The following is a 22,658-nucleotide window of genomic DNA, read 5'->3' as shown; positions in this document are numbered from 1 at the left end:
TTAGGACCGAAAACGCGTTTAAGCAATTTTCCATTTGGGATTCCTGCGCTCTTAATACCTGGTAATTGGCTCCACACCAAACGTCTCTGATAGTTGGGATTTCCTTTTGGATGCAGAGGGATTTCGGGTCGATGCAGCGGCGGGATACCAATTGACACACCATCTGTTTGGTGATATATGCCCTTTATGTTTTTTAAATTGTGAGTGTATTTTTTATTAAATTTTGTTCCTTTTAAGGCTGTATTGCACTATATTGGTCTTTTTAAGTCTTCAGTATCTCGCTGGTGATTCCTGGATATTCCTCTCATGAGGATGATGTGCACAGATTAATTTCAACTACTACCCTGCTGGTGATTTCTGGATATACCTCTTATGAGGATGATATGCACAGATTAACCTCATCTATGTGAGTGGAACCAATAAAAGCACGCCTTGGATTTTTATCATTTCTTATTACACTATTGTGTTTATTTCTTTTATTGTTCTAGAATCCAGTTTTAAATCTGTGTAAATGGATTTTATCTTGGTCTCTGTGAATATTAGACCACTCTTTTCTGAATGTGTTTGTGGTTACAGTAGCGCCACGAGTTCTCACTTTGGTATTTTCATGGTGTATAGGTAAAGTCGTGGTGAAGGCTTCTTTGTGGGAACACGGGCTGTCATTATAACCTGTAAGCGCAGCTCTGGGACAAACCTTGTATTTTGAGACCAGAGCATGTTTGAATTGTGAGGGAAAGATGCCAGTAGGGAGCAAAAGGTTAAAGAGGTGAGCAAGGTGGGAGCAGGCAGTGGGGGAAAGGAAGCAGAGAAGATGGGAGGGGAGGGGGTCCAGGGGGCAGGTTGAGGGGAGAGGATAAGATGAGGGAGTGGACTTCCTTGTCTGTAGTGAGACGAAAGGAGGACAGGGTGGGATAGATGGAGGGGAAGGATAATAGGGGCAGCAGAGGGGTGACGGGAGGAGATTTTGTGTTGGATATGGAGATGAAGAAAGAGGCAAAGTCAGTGGCAGTGAGGGAGGATGGGAGAAGGGGGGCGAAGGAGAGTGTTGAAAGTTTCAAAGAGACAGCGTGGACTGGAGGACTGAGAAGAGATGAGTAATTGGAAAAAGGATTGCTTGGTGAGAGAAAAAGAAGAGCTGTAGGAGGAGAGAATAAACTTGAAATGGAAGAAGTCTGCCAGAGAGTGAGACTTCTTCCAGGATCATTCGGCGGAGCGTGAACATTTTTGTAAGCATCGTGTTAGTTTGGTGTGCCAGGGTTGGGGTTTGGAGCAGCGGAGGGGGACAGAGGAGAGGGGGGGGCCACAGAGTAAAGAGCAGCAGTTAGGGAAGAGTTATAGAAGGAGGCTGTCTGGTTGGGACAAGTCATAGTGGAAAGAGGAGAGAGGAAAGTCTCAAGGGAGGACAGGATAGCGGGGTCGAGAGACCCGAGATTGCGTCTGGTGATGGTGGGTCTGGGTGTGGAGAGGAAAAGGGAAGATGAGCGGGTGAAAGAAAGCAGATGTTGGTCAAAGAGAGGGAAGGAAGAGTTTGAGAAGTCAGAGAGATCACATTGGTGGCTGAAGACAAGGTCCAGGGAGTGGCCGAGATTGTGAGGTCCATTGAGAAAGTCCAAAGGAGGTAGAAAGGGCAAGAAGATTAGTGGAAGCAGCATTAGTGATGTCAATAGGGATGTTAAAGTCACCGAGGATGATAGAGAGGAGGTCGGAGGAGAGAAATTGGGGAAACCAGGCAGCAAAGTTATCAAGGAAAGGTGAACAGCGGCCAGGGAGGCAATAGATCACTGCCACAAGGAGGTGAATGGGGTAGAAGAGGCGGATAGTGTGGACCTAAAAGGTGGAGAAGGTGAGGGAGGGCTCAGGTGGGATGACACGAAAGGTGCGGTTTAAGGAGAGAAGGATGTCCACGCCTCCACCCTGGCGGTCATCAGGTCTGACCGTGTGGGTGAAGGAGAGGCCTCCATAGGAGAGGGCAGCAGGGGAGGTGGTGTCAGAGGAGGAGAGCAAGGTTTCAGTGATGGCGAGAAGGTTAAAAGAGTGGGACATGAAGAGGTCGTGGATAGTTGGCAGCTTGTTGCAGATTGTTCTAGCATTCCAGAGTGCACTGGAGAAAGGAAGGGAGGGGGGAGGGAAGATGGGGATCAGGTTGGCTGGGTTCTGAATGAATGTGGGTGGTCTGGAAATGGGGGGGAAGGGGTGACCTAGCAGTGAGGCTTGGTAAGGGACAGGATCGAGGAGCCATAGTTCCAGAACAGTAGTGTTGTTCTGAGGAATAATATAAAATGGAGTGGGTGTAATATAGAATGAACAATGAGAAGGGCGGTATAGCAAAATCAAAGACAGTGCAAACAGGAATTTTTGGGAAATAATGGAAGGAATAGAAAGGCTGAGATTGTTACACAGTGGATGTAGATAGCATAACTGAGGAGCAGAAAGCAATGTGTGAGAGCAGTAGGGCTGTTAAAATCAGACAGGGAGTTCAGTGTCCAGGCTGTGCAGTCTGCAGGCGTTGGTAGTCGTGGATTAGGTAACTCACTGTAGTATGTGGATTGCAGTTCTGTTGTGGAGGTGGGGAAGATAGGTGGTCATTCCGAGTTGTTCGCTCGTTGCCGTTTTTCGCAACACAGCAATTAGGTGGAAAATGCGCATGCGCATGCACTAAGTTATTTAACACAAAACTTTGTAGATTTGCTGGTGTTCGTGCGACGCTTTTCAGTCGCACTGCTGATCGGTGAGTGATTGACAGGAAAGGGGCATTTCTGGGAGGTATGTAAGAGGTGCGGCTGCGCGTGTGGTGGTGCCTGCTGCCGTGCAGGTGTAGTCTCGGTACTCACCGGGCGCCGCTCTCTCTCACCTTCAGGTACCGGAGCCTTCAACGGACCTGGCAATCTTCAATCGGATCCGGACACGGCGATTCCCTCTCGGAGCTGAGCGACGACCGAGCTGAGGAGAGAATAGGTTACCTCAAGGGGGGTATCAACCCTTCTTCCACCGGAAAAGGGGATACCCCAGGGGTGACGGCGACCTTCACCGGTTGGGTGAAAGGTCATCACAGGCACAAAGCCTCAGCCACCCAGATTTCACACACTCGCGCTCTCGCACGTAGTGTGATGAAAAGGATTCTCACGTCCGTGAGCAATCCCGACTCCGGCGCTCGGGGACAGACAAGGGACAAACGTACACGGATGCTACTCACCGTCACAAGTCTTGCACTCCGATCTTCTCCACTTACAGGTCCCTGTAAGGAGGCAAAGAGAAACAGCCATGCAGGGCCAAGAACTACCCTAGTGTGCGTCCGCTACACTAGCTACATAAACAGAGCCCTCAAACTAGCTCGTGTGGGTGGTGCAACACAACTATGCACAACTTAAACAACGCATACACTTTGCCCTGCACGGTAACAACATACATCACAATATCGGAATACAAGATCACATGGTGCTGTCCCTTTAAATCCCCCCCCCCGCTGGAAAGGGGGTGGGCGCCGCACGGCCTACCCACCTCCTGTACCTTCCCTTATGTGGGCCTCAGGCCTACCTACCTAAATACCTCAGGGTGGCCTGGGCCTAGCGCCCAGTGCCACCTTTACTCACCTCGGGGGTCTTATTCACTGGGCCTAGCGCCCCCTAGCTGCACACAGGCCGGAGGCCTGACTTCACCCACGGGCCTAGCGCCCGCCTAACTTGTTGCCCGTTGGGTGACCTGGGCCTAGTACCCAGTGTCACCTTAGTATCCCTAGCGGCCGCCAACTGCACTAGGGCCTAATGCCCTCTAATGTCCCCCAGGCCTATTGCCTGCGTTTGCCCCGGGCCTAATGCCCGCCTACTGTGCCGCTTTCTGGTGGCTTGGGCCTAATGCCCAAACCACCTAATCCAATGACGACCCCCAACCTCCTATCTGCGCCCAGGCCTAGTGCCCGAATTGTGCCCTCGGGCCTAATGCCCGTCCCTGGTGGTCGAGGGAGGAAAAGGGGAGGGGGAAGGTTAGCCTCACTGAGGCCTCACCTAATCCGGGGTCTCCGGCACCCTCTTCTGCCGCTGACCCGTCCTGGCCAGCGGCGCCTCCGTCTCTTCTCCGCGTCCAGCCGCCGCTGGACATTTTCTTCAAGGGGCCTGGCGTCTTCTGGCCTCTTCCGCGGCCTCAGGACCTCTTCACCGCTCTTCGGCGCGGCCTCCCGTCGTCTCCTCCTCGCGGCGTCTCCTCTCTTCGCGCTCCCGCGCGCGGTCTTAAGTTCAGGCTCCCGCCCGGCGTCTGACGCCAGACGCCGGGCCTATGACGCGGCAAGCGCCGATTGGCTCGCCGCGCCCCTCTCCGATTGGCTGCCGCGATTGGCTCCCGGAGGGCGCCAACATTCAAATGCCCCCGCAGCCTCTGGTCCGGTGCAGGGAAAAGGGTAATCCCTGCACCGGACACTCGCCGCCACCACGCACCCAGCGCTGGGGACAGACAAGCTGCCCCAGCGCTGTCCCCAACCAGTGACAGCACCACTGATGTGCCCACAGGGCACATCTCTACATTTCCCCCCTTTTTCCTTTGTAGTCCCTACAAAGTTCCTCACGATGTCCCTTGTCCGCGGGTCAGGGAATTCCGAGATCCCTCCGGCGAGGTTGTGTTTGAGGGTCCAGCCCAGACGGGCTGTGACCCCACATCCTTCCACCTCCGGGTTCCTCTGCTTACCTCCTGACCTCCATCGGCGGATCCTCTGGGGGAGTGCCATCTCCTCGCGGTCGCTCGACGTTGGCCACCAAGGGGAATCTTCCTCCACGGGGACAACAGTCACCCACTCTTGACCTTTCAGATCGTCTGTGGCATCGTCCCTGTCTTCAGGGGGTGGTACCGACCACCACCCAACAGTGGAATCCTCCGGGGCATCCGTTTCCTCCCGGGCAACAACCACCATCTGTCGCATCTCCTCGTGGGGCATCTCCAAAGGTCCCATGTCTTCCTCTGGAACGGGTCCTCCCACGGCATCGCGATCCTCTCCCCATACGTCCGTCCATTTCGGCACTTCCGGCAGGTATTCTTGCTCCAGGACTACCTCCTCCTCTTCACGGAGGGCATTCAACTGGGAGCACGACTCCACCCGATCCTGCCAGTCACTCTCGTCGGCGCTTCCGATGCCAGAGTCGTCCTCCATCTGTTCTTGGAGGGATTCGTTGGCGGACAGCTCACCGTAGTCCGAGTCCTCCTCCGATATCTGGACTGGGGTATTATTTTCCTCCTCAGCGTACTTCTTCGCTTCCGCTGGCACCTCTGCTTCCTCAGCGTACTCCTTCGCTTCCGCTGGCATCGTTACTTCCTCAGCGTACTCCTTCGCTTCCGCTGGCATCTCTAGGTACCCAGGACACATCTGTTCCGCACGTCCTGGTCGTGGACGGTTCCATCGCGAGGAGATTCCGGACGTCTCCGTCACTGGGTCTTCACGCTTTTCTTCGCAGCGTGGTCTCTTCACCTACCAGTCGTCCACCTCCGCCTTATGCGGGAAAGGATTCTGCCTTACTGGGGTCACTTTCTTGGGACAGAGTAGGTCCGCGGCATCTTCCCAGGGGCACTCACTGGCCGCATGTCCTGGTCGCCGACACTTCCAACAAGGGAGGGCCACTGCCACCTTCTCCACGACGGGTTCCTGGTCCACCTCCTTCACTGGGGAATCTTCACCCGTTGGTTCCGGCTCAGAGGAAATGGGCACCTGCGAACTACCTTCAAGCAGGGTCTTCCGCTCCATTTCCCTGGTTTCCTCCTCCCATCTCTGGGCGCGACCATCCGCAATCATCCGGTCTTCATTCCACGGACAATCGGGAAGCGCATGTCCTCTCGCCTCGCAGAGCGCACACACAGGCTCTGCAGCCACCCGGTCCCAAAGCTGCTGACGAGACTCCGTCATCTGCTTCACCGTGGCCTCGTAGTCCATCCTGTCTTCAGTCCATGGACATTCCAGGAGCCGATGTCGGGGATCTCCACAGCTTTCACACCGGGAATCAACCTCGTCTTGGCTCAACTCTTCGTCCCAGGGACAACTGTTATGCTCATACCCGTAGTTTCCGCAGAGCAAACACCAGGACTCCTTCTTCGCTTGGCCCTTCTGACATCTTCGGTCCGCTTCCTGGACCACCTTCTTTGGGGACGTCTCTCGCCAAGTGCCCTGTTTGCCGACATTTCTTGCAGGGCGTCACAGCAGCCTTCTTGCGCCCCTTCTCCCGGCGCCCTTCCTTTTCACGCTGGACCGACCGCTGCACCATCTTCAGGAGGTCTGCCCAAGACACCGTCACCCAGTCGCTCTGGTCCGCACGCGTCCGTGGGTGGGTCTGTTCCGGAGCCGTCCGCAGGGAGGTCTTCTTGGTGGCGTTCCACATCGTGTCCGTGATCCGGTATCCTTGATCCTGCCGACTACGCCAAAATGTAAGAGGTGCGGCTGCGCGTGTGGTGGTGCCTGCTGCCGTGCAGGTGTAGTCTCGGTACTCACCGGGCGCCGCTCTCTCTCACCTTCAGGTACCGGAACCTTCAACGGACCTGGCAATCTTCAATCGGATCCGGACACGGCGATTCCCTCTCGGAGCTGACCGACGACCGAGCTGAGGAGAGAATAGGTTACCTCAAGGGGGGTATCAACCCTTCTTCCACCGGAAAAGGGGATACCCCAGGGGTGACGGCGACCTTCACCGGTTGGGTGAAAGGTCATCACAGGCACAAAGCCTCAGCCACCCAGATTTCACACACTCGCGCTCTCGCACGTAGTGTGATGAAAAGGATTCTCACGTCCGTGAGCAATCCCGACTCCGGCGCTCGGGGACAGACAAGGGACAAACGTACACGGATGCTACTCACCGTCACAAGTCTTGCACTCCGATCTTCTCCACTTACAGGTCCCTGTAAGGAGGCAAAGAGAAACAGCCGTGCAGGGCCAAGAACTACCCTAGTGTGCGTCCGCTACACTAGCTACATAAACAGAGCCCTCAAACTAGCTCGTGTGGGTGGTGCAACACAACTATGCACAACTTAAACAACGCATACACTTTGCCCTGCACGGTAACAACATACATCACAATATCGGAATACAAGATCACACGGTGCTGTCCCTTTAAATCCCCCCCCCGCTGGAAAGGGGGTGGGCACCGCACGGCCTACCCACCTCCTGTACCTTCCCTTATGTGGGCCTCAGGCCTACCTACCTAAATACCTCAGGGTGGCCTGGGCCTAGCGCCCAGTGCCACCTTTATTCACCTCGGGGGTCTTATTCACTGGGCCTAGCGCCCCCTAGCTGCACACAGGCCGGAGGCCTGACTTCACCCACGGGCCTAGCGCCCGCCTAACTTGTTGCCCGTTGGGTGACCTGGGCCTAGTACCCAGCGTCACCTTAGTATCCCTAGCGGCCGCCAACTGCACTAGGGCCTAATGCCCTCAAATGTCCCCCAGGCCTATTGCCTGCGTTTGCCCCGGGCCTAATGCCCGCCTACTGTGCCGCTTTCTGGTGGCTTGGGCCTAATGCCCAAACCACCTAATCCAATGACGACCCCCAACCTCCTATCTGCGCCCAGGCCTAGTGCCCGAATTGTGCCCTCGGGCCTAATGCCCGTCCTTGGTGGTCGAGGGAGGAAAAGGGGAGGGGGAAGGTTAGCCTCACTGAGGCCTCACCTAATCCGGGGGTCTCCGGCACCCTCTTCTGCCGCTGACCCGTCCTGGCCAGCGGCGCCTCCGTCTCTTCTCCGCGTCCAGCCGCCGCTGGACATCTTCTTCAAGGGGCCTGGCGTCTTCTGGCCTCTTCCGCGGCCTCAGGACCTCTTCACCGCTCTTCGGCGTGGCCTCCCGTCGTCTCCTCCTCGCGGCGTTTCCTCTCTTCGCGCTCCCGCGCGCGGTCTTAAATTCATGCTCCCGCCCGGCGTCAGACGCCGGGGGCGGGGCCTATGACGCGGCGAGCGCCGATTGGCTCGCCGTGCCCCTCTCCGATTGGCTGCCGCTCCGGGAGCCGCGATTGGCTCACGGAGGGCGCCAACATTCAAATGCCCCCGCAGCCTCTGGTCCGGTGCAGGGAAAAGGGTAATCCCTGCACCGGACACCCGCTGCCGCCACGCACCCAGCGCTGGGGACAGACAAGCTGCCCCAGCGCTGTCCCCAACCAGTGACAGCACCACTGATGTGCCCACAGGGCACATCTCTACAGGTAACTGAGCGTTTTCCGGGAGTATGCTAAAAAACGCAGGCGTGCCAGGGAAAAACGCAGGAGTGGCTGGAGAAACGGGGGAGTGGCTGGCCGAACGCAGGGCGTGTTTGTGACGTCAAACCAGGAACTAAACGGACTGAGGTGATCGCAATCTAGGAGTAGGTCTGGAGCTACTCAGAAACTGCATGAAAATTTTTAGTAGCAATTCTGCTAATCTTTCGTTCGCTATTCTGCTAAGCGAAGATATACTCCCAGAGGGCGGCGGCCTAGCGTGTGCAATGATGCTAAAAGCAGCTAGCGAGCGAACAACTCGGAATGACCACCATAGTCTGCTGTCCTTCTGTTTCTCTCCTGTTTATCTCCGTATAGCTCCGATGTTCATATTAATATTATCCTCATACTTCACACTAATATACTTCACAGCTAAGCAACTTTATAGTCCCTTAGCCATTACATTTAATTATGTATATCACCCTCACATAAGGGATGTGTAAATACATTTTAGCAATATATCTCTGAAATGTATAGAGCACACAAAAATCAACATTTTAAGTTACAAATTACAAATAATTAAAATACACTTGGGAGAATCTCTGGCTATTTTTTGTTAAATGAGAAGATCACAGCACCATTGTTGTATTCACATTAATTTAATACAGGTTGAGTTATCCATCTGCAAAATACCTTGGACCAGAAATATTTTGGATTTTTCAGTATTTTGGAATATTTGCATACCATAATGAGGTATCTTGGGGATGGTACTTAAACACAAAATAGTTTTATGTCCTTCTCTGTTGGCTGGTTGGCTCACTGTTCTGCAGTGTATGAACAGCTTTAGGCTCAGTTGAGAATGCGGTTACCATCCTGGTGCCGGAATCCTGACACATGGCAGAATACCGACACCAGAATCGTCAACACAGTGGCCAGGGTAAGTACTACAGCAGGGATGGGGGTGGGTGGTTTTAGGCAACCCCTGGGGGGACTTAGGGTTAGGTTATCAGGAAAAAGGGTTATGTCACGATCTAGGTAATTCCTTATCAGTATTTACCTCCCAAATGCCTCCTGAGACTGTCCCAGTGTTCCAAGCCTGGATTCCATCTGCACTGTCTGTGTGCAGCACGCTGCATCTCATTGTCTCAAATCTCTTTACTGTGATTCTGGCAGCTTCATGGTTAAAGCTCACATTCAAGTTACACACAATCTTTCCCTCCAAAAGCTACCATGGGCGCAGCCATGTTTTCCTAATCACATGTTACCTTTCAGCCTATCAGCTGCACTCTGCTCTCAGCCTGATTACACAGCAGCTGCACTCTGGTCTCTGGTTAATCAGCCAGCCAATCCCTGCTTCCCAGCAGGTATAAATATCCTGTTCCTGGGGTGGAAAGATGTCAGTGCTTCAATTGTCTTCAGTGATTCCAGTGTGCAGTTCTCCCATGAACTTTCTCTGCAGTACAGCCTGACTCCCTGGTGATTACACTCTGCAGTGTAACCCGACACTCCAGTGATTAACCCTCTACAGTCTACCCTGATTCACCTGTGTCTGAACTCCGGCTTCCCAGCAGCGATCCCCAGCATCACTTCATGCTTCACCTGTGCTTCTAAGTACAATAGTGCATTTCTTTCTGCGGACCCCAGCTTCACTCAAAGCTTACCAACGATCCCAAAGTAACCATCGGTGTTCCGTCATCGATTCCAAGTCACCATCGGTGTTCCGTCATCGATCCCAAGTATTTCTCTGAACTGTGTTTCCTATTACCAGTACCAAGTCATCAGTATTCCTCTGAACTGTGTTTAATAAAACCTTTGAACTATCCCTTGTTGTCGTAGTCACGCCTTCGGGCATTTGTTCTAAAGGTTCCCTGCATGTCCAAGAACCCTGTACTGCCTCCCAGGTACACATATACCTCAGCCCCTACAACTGAGGCTTCCCCCTGGTCAGCACCAGCCCTCAGTTGTGACAGTAAGCACTGACCTAATGGAGCCGGCCGGATACCAGGTCCAAACTACCAGGCCGATGCAAGAACTTGCAGCCTGCCTTGAACGTCAGGAGACTGCACAGGGCCATGTGATCCGCTGTCTCCAGGACCTCTCCTCTCGGCTGGATGGAATACAAGTAACCCTCCGTGGTTAAGGGGCGTCCAGTGTGCCGACTGCAGTACCTTTGGTGATATCCCCACCCACCATTCCCGTTTCAGCTCCTTGTCTCCATTTACCGACACCTGCCAAGTTTGATTGTTCCCCAAAAGCCTGTCGGGGTTTCCTAAATCAGTGTGAGATATATTTTGAGTTACAGCCTGGCAGTTTCCCAACTGACCGCACCAAGGTTGCTTACATCATCTACCTCCGCAGTGGCTCCGCCCTCGATTGGGTATCACCTCTATGGGAGAAGTCTGATGCCCTGCTCTCTTCATATGCAGATTTCGTGGCAACCTTCAGGCGCATCTTTGATGAACCAGGTCGTGTGACCTCTGCCTCCTCTGATATCCTCCGGCTACGTCAGGGGACACGAACAGTCGGTAAATATCTGGTACAGTACCAGATCCTAGCGTCCGAACTTTCCTGGAATGATGATGCTCTTTACTCAGCCCAAGGAGGGGCGTCTGTGTCTACAGCCCAAGGAGGGGCGTCTGTGTCTACAGCCCAAGGAGGAGCGTCTGTGTCTACAGCCCTAGGAGGGGTATCCAATGTTCAAGCTCTAGTAGGGGCATATAAGTCTTCTCAAAAAGGAGTTTCTGATCTGTCAACCCCAGGAGGGGTGCTGGAGAAAACAACCCTGAGAGAGGTGTCTGATTCATCAACCCCAGGAGGGGTCACCAAAGTTTCAGTCCCAAGGGAAGTATCCAGAGCCAAGTTCCCAGATGGAAATTTTTGTGCTACAGATGCAGTTATGAACTCCTGTTTGCCGTCTTCAGAGAGCACCACCCTGTTGGCATCCAGCATGGACCAGGTCCAGGATGGTCTAACTGAACACTCGGATACCACTCATTCCGGTTCTAACCGGATTCTGACTCCTTCAGTTCCAGCTGATTCAACTGTCTTTAGACTCAATCCGGTTCCATCCGTCTGTCTGAAGATTCCTTCGGTTCCAGCCAATTCCGATATCTCTGGACCCAATCCGGTTCCATCCGTAGGTCCAAAGACTCCTTCAGTTCCAGCTGATTCAACCGTCAATCCGAAGACTCCTCCGGTCCCAGCCGGTTCAAGCTTTTCTGGACCCAATCCGGTCCCAACGTCTGTCCGGATCAGCCTCCTTCGGTTCCAGCCGATTCCAATACCTTCGGATCTAATCCGGTCCTATCCGTCGGTCTAAAGTCTCCGCCGGTCTCAACCGGTTCAAGGTTGTCTGGACTTAATTTGGTCTCGTCCATAGATCCGGTACAGTCTCCTCTGGTCCCAGCCAGTTCAAGTTCATCAGGATTCAATCTAGATCTTTCCATTTGTTCAGGTAAAGAACTTATAAGAAGTGTCCTGGGGCCACTCCTAAAGGAGGGGGTGCTGTCACGATCTAGGTAATTCCTTATCAGTATTTACCTTCCAAATGCCTCCTGAGACTGTCCCAGTGTTCCAAGCCTGGATTCCATCTGCACTGTCTGTGTGCAGCACGCTGCATCTCATTGTCTCAAATCTCTTTACTGTGATTCTGGCTGTCACAACTGAGGGCCTGAGCTGACGGGAGGCAGCCTCAGTTGTAGGGGCTGAGATGTACCGGAACCTGGGAGGTTGTATCAGACCCCTGGACATGTAAGTAACATGAATAATAACTGCCCGAAGGCGTGACCACGACAACTTGGATAAAAGTCAATGATGTTTATTATGACAACTCCGCAACACAGCAGCAGTAAAAGAAAACGTAAAAGTCAGCAAAGAATAAATACAGTTCCTGGGTACTACAGGATGGCAGGAGCCACAGGGCACTGGTAGTGTGAGATAGTTCTTATGATCTTCTAGATGGAAAGTCCTTACCAGGCCCGACTGTAGCAATGGAGATAACCCAGGATTGTGCCAGCTGGTGTTCCAGGAAAAGCTGGGTTGCTGAAGATAAAACAGCTGCTGTGGATACTGGCTGGAACCAGACTGTTGTTAGCACGGAGTGGATACTGGCTGGAACCAGTTAAATAATAAATGAACTTGGGAGCGATGAAATATGAACTGAAATGTAGAACTTGAGAGCGGAGAAATAATAATACCGGTGGAGAGTGGTAAAGTGTAGAAAGAACACCGGCCCTTTAAGGGAAGCTGTACTCTGCTGGAAGCTGAGCTGGAAGCAGGTAATGTTGTAGCTGGAAACAGATGAATCCACAATGGATTGGAGAGTCAGGCTACACCGCAGGTGGAATGCTGGTGCGGGTCTCTATGGTGGAAGTCTTGAGACAGGAGCTGGAACCTGGAAGACAATCACAGGAGAGAGACAAACAGGAACTAGGTTTGACAACCAAAGCACTGACGCCTTCCTTGCTCAGGCACAGTGTATTTATACCTGCAGCAAGGAAGGGATTGGCTAGGCAATTATGCAGATTATCAATACTGAGAACAGATTGGTGGAAATGATCAGCTGACAGAATCCAAGATGGCTGCGCCCATGCAGACACTTGGAGGGAAGTTTGGTTTGTAATCCATGTGGTAATGAAAACAGTAATGGCGGCGCCGGCCACCGGAGACAGGAGGCGCCAGGCTGACAGATGCACATCCAACCACGCGGACACAGCGGAGGCCGCGGCTGACGTAATCGCCACTCAGACACTCTGCATGCAGAAGTTCAGGGACGGCGGCGGAGGCCGCGGGAGACGCCATGCCAGGTGTAATATGGCGTTTACTGTGACAGCGTCCCAGAGTGACAGGAGAGGATACAGGAATGTACACATCAGGATAACAGATGGGATCCGGTCCTGGAGCGCTGAGCCAGCCTTAGGAGGCATCTGATGGGTAAGAAATGGTGTCCAGATACCCGGATCGTGACAGCACCCCCCCCTTTAGGAGTGGCCCCAGGACACTTCTTTGGCTTTTGAGGAAACTTGGAATGGAATCTCCGGACCAAGGCAGGAGCATGGACATCAGAAGCATTGGTCCATGAACGTTCCTCAGGACCATAACCCTTCCAGTCAATAAGATATTGTAGTTGACCGTAACGGTGACGTGAGTCCAGGATCTTGGCCACTTCATACTCAACGCCTCGTTGAGTTTGGACTTTCGGAGTTGGAGGAAGTGAGGAATGAAACCGATTCAAGATCAGCGGTTTCAACAGGGAAACATGGAATGTCCTGGGTATTTTTAAGAAGGGAGGCAACTGGAGTCTGTAAGCAACAGGATTGATGACTTGTTCAATCTTGAAAGGACCGATATAGCGAGGTGCAAACTTCATACTGGGAACTCTTAACCTCAAATTCTTCGTGGATAACCATACCCGATCACCCACCTTGAGAGCAGGAACTGCTCGACGCTTCTTATCCGCAAACTTCTTGTACCTGAACGATGCCTTGAGCAGAGCTGATCGTACGCTCTTCCAGATATTGGCAAACTGATGCAAGGTGATATCCACTGCGGGAACAGAAGTTGCTGGAAGCGGTTGGAACTCAGGGACTTTAGGGTGGAATCCAAAGTTAGTGAAGAATGGTGTTGAAGCAGATGAAGAATGATACTGGTTGTTATGACAGAACTCGGCCCAGGGAAGTAATTGAACCCAGTCATCTTGAGAGGAGGACACATAGATGCGGAGGAAGGCCTCCAAGTCCTGATTCACCCTCTCGGTTTGACCATTGGTCTGAGGATGGTAAGCCGTGGAAAACTTTAGCTTGACTTGGAGGACTTGACATAAACTTCGCCAGAATTTGGCTGTGAATTGAACTCCTCGATCTGAGATAATTTCTTCAGGAAGACCGTGGAGTCGGAAGATCTCTTGTATGAATACTTGAGCCAACTTGGAAGCTGACGGAAGACCGGTGAGAGGAATGAAGTGTGCCATCTTGGTGAACCGGTCAACTACCACCCAGATGGTATTGAACTTGTTGCACATGGGTAAGTCTGTAATGAAATCCATCGACAAGTGGGTCCATGGTCGACGGGGAACGGATAGTGGAACCAGTTGCCCCGCAGGCGACTGGCGGGATACTTTATGTTGGGCACACTTTGGGCAAGATGCAATAAACTCCAAGACGTCCTTTTTCAGAGTTGGCCACCAATAGGACCTAGAGATAAACTCCAGGGTTTTTTGGATACCTGTATGTCCGGCAAAACGGGAAGCATGGGCCCAATGCATGAGCTTCTTCCTTAGCATCGGCTTCACAAAACTTTTCCCTGATGGGGGCGTAGAGTCCATCCCTACCGTGGAGAATGCCAACGGATTTATAATAGGATGCTTGTCTGAAGACTCTGACTCATTTTCTTGCTCCCATGAGCGGGAAAGGGCATCGGCCTTGCGATTCTGAGAGCCCGGACAGAACTGGAGTTTAAAGTCGAACCTGGAAAAGAAAAGTGCCCATCTGGCCTGACGAGGGTTGAGACATTGTGCGCCCTTCAGGTATAAAAGGTTCTTGTGGTCTGTAAGTATGGTGATTGAATGAGAAGCTCCCTCCAACAGATACCTCCACTCTTCTAGAGCGAGCTTGATGGCTAGCAACTCCTGGTCGCCAATGGCATAGTTGCGCTCAGCTGGGGAGAACTTCCGGGAGAAGAAACTGCAAGGGTGTAAATGGCCATCTTTAGCCCTCTGAGATAACACCGCTCCTACTCCAACGGAGGAGGCATCCACCTCTAAGATGAAAGGAGAGTCGATGTCAGGCTGTTTCAGAACAGGCGCAGAGATGAACCTTTGTTTTAAAAGATGAAATGCTTGCATGGCTTCTTCAGACCACTTGGACGGGTTAGCACCCTTCTTAGTGAAAGCAGTAATAGGCGCCACAATGGTGGAAAAGTCTCGTATAAACTTTCGGTAATAGTTGGCGAACCCTAAGAACCTCTGGACCCCTTTGAGGGTTAAGGGTACCGGCCAATTTTGGATTGCTTGTAGTTTCTCAGGATCCATCTCTAGTCCGGAACCGGACACAATGTACCCTAGAAACGGAATGGACTTGACTTCAAAGACGCATTTTTCTAATTTGCAATAGAGATGATTGACACGGAGACGGGACAGAACCTCTTTAACCCAAAAACGATGTTCCTCTAAATCGTTGGCAAAAATGAGGATATCGTCTAGATAGACCACGACATGACGGTATAGAATGTCTCTGAAGATCTCATTGACAAAATGCTGGAAGACAGCTGGAGCATTGCTCAATCCGAAGGGCATGACGAGGTACTCATAATGTCCGTCACGGGTGTTAAAGGCGGTCTTCCACTCGTCACCCTCACGGATCCGGATGAGATTGTATGCACCTCGCAAGTCCAGCTTTGTAAAGATGGTAGCTCCGCTAACTCTGTCAAAGAGCTCAGTAATCAGGGGTAAAGGATAACGGTTCTTGATGGTAATGTCGTTCAAACCTCTGTAGTCGATGCACGGCCGCAGACCACCATCTTTCTTCTTTACAAAAAAGAAGCCTGCGCCGGCTGGAGAAGAAGAAGGTCGAATGAACCCCTTTGCTAGGTTCTCTTTAATATATTCCTCCATAGAATGCGTCTCAGGCAGAGACAACGGATAAGTTCGGCCTCGAGGTGGAACCTTCCCTGGAACGAGATCAATCGGACAGTCCCATTCTCTATGAGGAGGAAGGATATCAGCAGAAGCTTTACTGAACACATCCGTGAAATCTTGATATGGAGGAGGTGGAACATCAGACGACCTGGGGGAGGAAGAACAGACAGGCAATACTTTAAACAAACATGTCTCAGCACAGGAGGAACCCCATGCCAGGATTTGCGTAGTCGTCCAATCAATTGTAGGATTGTGAAGACGGAGCCATGGAAGGCCCAGGACCACAGGATGTGTGGCTCTTGGAATCACTAAAAAAGAAATAAGTTCGGAATGAAGAACTCCCACTCTCAGACGAACTGGTAGAGTCCTTAAAGAAATAACTGCATCAAAAATTTTGCTGCCATCCACGGCAGTTAAAGAAATGGACGAAAAAAGTCTCTCGGTGGGTAGGGACCACCGTTTAACATAGGCTTCGGTAATAAAGTTCCCAGCTGCTCCGGAATCAAGGAGGGCAATGACGTTCCGATAACGTTGAGCAACTTGAAGCGAGACTGGGAGATTACAATCTTGAGGAGATGGAGAGGAGATCATTACTCCTAGCCGGCCCTCTCCTTGGCGAGCTAGGATTTGGAGTTTCCCGGACGTTTGGGACAGGCATTAATGGTGTGAGACGGAGCTGCACAATAGAGACAGAGAGACTCGGAGAGACGTCTTCGGCGCTCAGCAGGAGTTAAACGGGAACGGCCAAGTTGCATGGGCTCATCTTTAGATGGTGACAGTTGACGAGGAGGAGGAGCAGAAGATTTTGGAGCAGATGATCTTCCACGCTCAGTTGTTCTCTCTCTGAAACGTAAATCAACTTTCGTGCAGAGTGAGATTAGCTCATCTAACTTAGAAGGTAAGTCTCTGGTAGCTAACTCATCTTTAATACGCTCAGATAAGCCATGCCAGAATGCAGCATACAGGGCCTCGTCGTTCCATGCCAGTTCGGATGCCAGGATCTGGAACTGTATCAGATATTGTCCTACAGTACATGACCCCTGGCGTAAACGGAGAATCTCGGATGAAGCTGAGGTTACCCGGCCTGGCTCGTCGAAGATGCGCCTGAATGTTGACACGAAGGCAGTGTAGGAAGATAGCAGGGTGTCGGACCTCTCCCATAACGGTGATGCCCAATCAAGGGCTGAGCCACTGAGAAGAGAAATAATGTAGGCAATTTTTGTACGGTCACTGGGAAAATTGCCAGGTTGTAGCTCAAACTGAATCTCACACTGGTTGAGAAATCCCCTGCAGAATCTTGGAGATCCGTCAAATTTTGCTGGCGTTGGAAGATGAAGACGTGGAGCAGAAATGGGTAAGGTGGGTGGGGTTATAGCTGGAGTCACTGTGGTTGATGCACCAGACGCGCCTGATCCACGGAGAGTTGTCTGAATCCCATCCAGCCGAGTAGAGAGATCCTGGAGACAGCGGATGATGTGGCCCTGTGCAGCCTCCTGATGTTCTAGTCGGGCTGCCAGTTCTTGCATCGGCCTGGCCGCTTGATCCTGGTCTCCGGCTGGATTCATTAGGTCAGTGCTTACTGTCACAACTGAGGGCCTGAGCTGACGGGAGGCAGCCTCAGTTGTAGGGGCTGAGATGTACCGGAACCTGGGAGGTTGTATCAGACCCCTGGACATGTAAGTAACATGAATAATAACTGCCCGAAGGCGTGACCACGACAACTTGGATAAAAGTCAATGATGTTTATTATGACAACTCCGCAACACAGCAGCAGTAAAAGAAAACGTAAAAGTCAGCAAAGAATAAATACAGTTCCTGGGTACTACAGGATGGCAGGAGCCACAGGGCACTGGTAGTGTGAGATAGTTCTTATGATCTTCTAGATGGAAAGTCCTTACCAGGCCCGACTGTAGCAATGGAGATAACCCAGGATTGTGCCAGCTGGTGTTCCAGGAAAAGCTGGGTTGCTGAAGATAAAACAGCTGCTGTGGATACTGGCTGGAACCAGACTGTTGTTAGCACGGAGTGGATACTGGCTGGAACCAGTTAAATAATAAATGAACTTGGGAGCGATGAAATATGAACTGAAATGTAGAACTTGAGAGCGGAGAAATAATAATACCGGTGGAGAGTGGTAAAGTGTAGAAAGGACACCAGCCCTTTAAGGGAAGCTGTACTCTGCTGGAAGCTGAGCTGGAAGCAGGTAATGTTGTAGCTGGAAACAGATGAATCCACAATGGATTGGAGAGTCAGGCTACACCGCAGGTGGAATGCTGGTGCGGGTCTCTATGGTGGAAGTCTTGAGACAGGAGCTGGAACCTGGAAGACAATCACAGGAGAGAGACAAACAGGAACTAGGTTTGACAACCAAAGCACTGACGCCTTCCTTGCTCAGGCACAGTGTATTTATACCTGCAGCAAGGAAGGGATTGGCTAGGCAATTATGCAGATTATCAATACTGAGAACAGATTGGTGGAAATGATCAGCTGACAGAATCCAAGATGGCTGCGCCCATGCAGACACTTGGAGGGAAGTTTGGTTTGTAATCCATGTGGTAATGAAAACAGTAATGGCGGCGCCGGCCACCGGAGACGCCAGGCTGACAGATGCACATCCAACCACGCGGACACAGCGGAGGCCGCGGCTGACGTAATCGCCACTCAGACACTCTGCATGCAGAAGTTCAGGGACGGCGGCGGAGGCCGCGGGAGACGCCATGCCAGGTGTAATATGGCGTTTACTGTGACAGCGTCCCAGAGTGACAGGAGAGGATACAGGAATGTACACATCAGGATAACAGATGGGATCCGGTCCTGGAGCGCTGAGCCAGCCTTAGGAGGCATCTGATGGGTAAGAAATGGCGTCCAGATACCCGGATCGTGACACTGGCAGCTTCATGGTTAAAGCTCACATTCAAGTTACACACAATCTTTCCCTCCAAAAGCTACCATGGGCGCAGCCATGTTTTCCTAATCACATGTTACCTTTCAGCCTATCAGCTGCACTCTGCTCTCAGCCTGATTACACAGCAGCTGCACTCTGGTCTCTGGTTAATCAGCCAGCCAATCCCTGCTTCTCAGCAGGTATAAATATCCTGTTCCTGGGGTGGAAAGATGTCAGTGCTTCAATTGTCTTCAGTGATTCCAGTGTGCAGTTCTCCCATGAACTTTCTCTGCAGTACAGCCTGACTCCCTGGTGATTACACTCTGCAGTGTAACCCGACACTCCAGTGATTAACCCTCTACAGTCTACCCTGATTCACCTGTGTCTGAACTCGGGCTTCCCAGCAGCGATCCCCAGCATTACTTCATGCTTCACCTGTGCTTCTAAGTACAATAGTGCATTTCTTTCTGCGGACCCCAGCTTCACTCAAAGCTTACCAACGATCCCAAAGTAACCATCGGTGTTCCGTCATCGATTCCAAGTCACCATCGGTGTTCCGTCATCGATCCCAAGTATTTCTCTGAACTGTGTTTCCTATTACCAGTACCAAGTCATCAGTTTTCCTCTGAACTGTGTTTAATAAAACCTTTGAACTTTCCCTTGTTGTCGTGGTCACGCCTTCGGGCATTTGTTCTAAAGGTTCCCTGCATGTCCAAGAACCCTGTACTGCCTCCCAGGTACACATATACCTCAGCCCCTACAGCTGAGGCTTCCCCCTGGTCAGCACCAGCCCTCAGTTGTGACAGGTTAGATTTAGGGTGCAGGGAGGAAAGGTTAGGGTTAAGCACCACGGGTGGGGGGGGGGGGGTAGGTTTAGTGTGTGAAGAGATGGTTAGGTGTAGGGTGTGAAGAGAGGGGGATTAGGTTTAGGCACCAGCCTGGAGGTTTAGGGTGAGGGTGTGTGTGTGTGTGTGTGTGTGTGTGTGTGTGGGGGGGGGAGTTAGGCACCAAATAGGGAGACGTAGGGTTGGGTTGGACTCCTTAACATCCCATATTACCAAATCGACATTTCTGCTGTCAGGATGCCCCTGATGGTCTCCTGATCATCTGCATTTTGTTCCCAATCCCTCAGTTGTTACCTGTTTGGATCCTGGAATGTTGGAGTTATGTTTGGAAAAGGGATAAGTGCTATTCTCCTCCTTGAAGCTAAGCAACAAACACTCTGGACCTCCTTCCCCGAACCAGCCACATTATTAATTAGTGGTATTCACATATAAATCCCTTTCACAACAAATTACTAGGTCTGACCCGAGATCTGGAACACGGGCCCTCATTCCGAGTTGTTCGCTCGTTAATTTTCTTCGCATCGCAGCGATTTTCCGCTAACTGCGCATGCGCAATGTTTGCACTGCAGCTGCGCCAAGTAAATTTCCTAAGAAATTTGGTATTTTACTCACGGCATTACGAGGTTTTTTCTTCGTTCTGGTGATCGGAGTGTGATTGACAGGAAGTGGGTGTTTCTGGGCGGAAACTGGCCGTTTTATGGGAGTGTGTGAAAAAACGCTGCCGTTTCTGAGAAAAACGCGGGAGTGGCTGGAGAAACGGGGGAGTGTCTGGGCGAACGCTGGGTGTGTTTGTGACGTCAAACCAGGAACGAAACTGACTGAACTGATCGCAGTGGCAGAGTAAGTCCCGAGCTACTCAGAAACTGCTTAGAAATTTCTATTCGCAATTTTGAGAATCTTTCGTTCGCAATTTTGCTAAGCTAAGATTCACTCCCAGTAGGCGGCTTAGCGTGTGCAATGCTGCTAAAAGCAGCTTGCGAGCGAACAACTCGGAATGAGGGCCACGGTTCCAATCCAGGTCAGACCCGGGACTGACTCCATAACACCGCAGCTCTGACCTAGGTTATTTCCGGGTCAGCGACGTTTACACTGCACACAGGTGCAGTGTTAATGCTTCAAGCACTGATGAGCCGGCTCTTCCGGGTGGTCTTCAGTTTGCTGGCTGTCGGGGTCCTGGCACTCAGTATACCGGCGCCAGAATCTCGACAGCCGGCATACCGACACCATTTCGCCCTCTTGGGGGTCCACGACCCCCCTGGAGGGAGAATAGATAGCTTAGCACACCACCGTGCCTGCAGCATGGCGAGTGCAGCGAGCCCGCAAGGGGCTCATTTGCGCTTGCGACTCTGTCAAAATGCCGGCGGTTGGGATTCCGGCGCCGGTATGCTGAGCGTCGGGACCCCGGCAGCTGGCATACCATACTACACACCGTGCCTGCAGCATGGCGAGCCCGCAAGGGGCTCATTTGCGCTTGCCATGCTGTCAGTATGCCGGCGGTTGGGATTCTGGCGCTGGTATGCTGTGCGTCGGGACACCGACAGCCGGCATGCCATACTACACCCGCTCTTTCTATAGTGTAAATGGAACCCAGGTCAGATGACCCAGGTTGTACCCCGATTATACTGCCCCGTTACAGAGATCGTTTCCATGTACAATCCAGGTAGCTACCCAGGTATTTTTTTAAGGGACCCTTTCACACGAGGTACGAACCCGGGTTAACACAGGTCGAAGTGACGGTGTGAAAGGGGTATTGGTAAATTGGCTCCTTCTTCCCAACTATCAAATTACTAGCATTCATATTTCACCCAGTGAACCTTGACATTAAGTTATTGTCACCAGTGGCGTTTCCTTCCTTTTTACTATAGATCAAAATTCAAGCATGCACAGAAAAACAAGCATATAAGGATTGCAGTTCCTACAAACCAGAGAAAAGAAGAGGTGGTTTTCCATTGCAAGTGCTTTCCACTAATTGCAGTCCAGACTGGAGATCCTACGGGGAGAAAACACTTCCCCCTGGGCCTGTCTGATGTGCGATTAGTAGAAAGCACTAGGGATGGAGCACTGCTAATATGCTTACTGGTTAACTAGAGGCTCACAGTAGAGTTGTGGATTTTACTGGGGGCTGCAGCCCACTGGCGTATATATAATGAGTGCAGTGCTTACAGGCCCAAATCAAACACCCTGCTCCCATTTTTTCAATACTTACCCTCCGGAGTCCTGCGTCAGCAGCAGCAGTGCTGCAGAAATGACCAGAAAGATGTTGCAGCAGACCTTTTCCAGCATTTTGTGCATGCGTAGTAGAAGGCTCACTGGAAAACATTTCCCCAAAGACCTGCACATGCGCAGTAGACTCTGGGACAGCGCTAGGGTCTCCTAGTGACCCTAGTGCCCAGAGTCTATTACTCTGCTGGCTAGAGAGAACGGAGACTTCACATGGGCCTCCTCCTCCTCTCTTGATGCGCACCTGCTGCAGACTCTAGTTACAATCTGCCACTATCATCCTCATTTAAGAGAGACTCTATGGATCAAATGTCATAGCATAGGAGATTTCTGCAATTCTGCTGCAAGATTTCAAGTGTTTTTGAATTGCTTTAAATCTTGCGCCTAAAGTGTCATATGGGTGTATTCATGAAACAGTGAAAAGAGTGGAGAAGTGAGCCAGTGGATAAGTTGCCAATGACAACCAGTGTTGAGGTAATGTAAGAGGCACGGAGGTGGGGCCCTGCAAAAAATAATAGCATTTTAATACCTACCGGTAAATCCTTTTCTCCTAGTCCGTAGAGGATGCTGGGTTCCACTTCAGTACCATGGGGTATAGACGGTTCCGCAGGAGCCATGGGCACTTTAAGACTTTTCAAGGGTCTGATCTGGCTCCTCCCTCTATGCCCCTCCTCCAGACCTCAGTTATAGGAACTGTGCCCAGGGAGACGGACATTTCGAGGAAAGGATTTACTTTTATACTAATGGTGAGATTCGTACCAGCTCACACCTCAACCATGCTGCACAACATGGCATTCAACATGACACACGCCAACAGGCATGAACCATTTACTATAACTATAAAGAACAAACTGCAGGTAAAGTACGCACTGGGTCGGGTGCCCAGCATCCTCTACGGACTAGGAGAAAAGGATTTACCGGTAGGTATTA

This window comes from Pseudophryne corroboree, chromosome 2 (genome assembly GCF_028390025.1).
Source record: "Pseudophryne corroboree isolate aPseCor3 chromosome 2, aPseCor3.hap2, whole genome shotgun sequence".
Classification (NCBI taxonomy): domain Eukaryota; kingdom Metazoa; phylum Chordata; class Amphibia; order Anura; family Myobatrachidae; genus Pseudophryne; species Pseudophryne corroboree.
Note: the sequence above shows the minus strand (reverse complement) of the source record.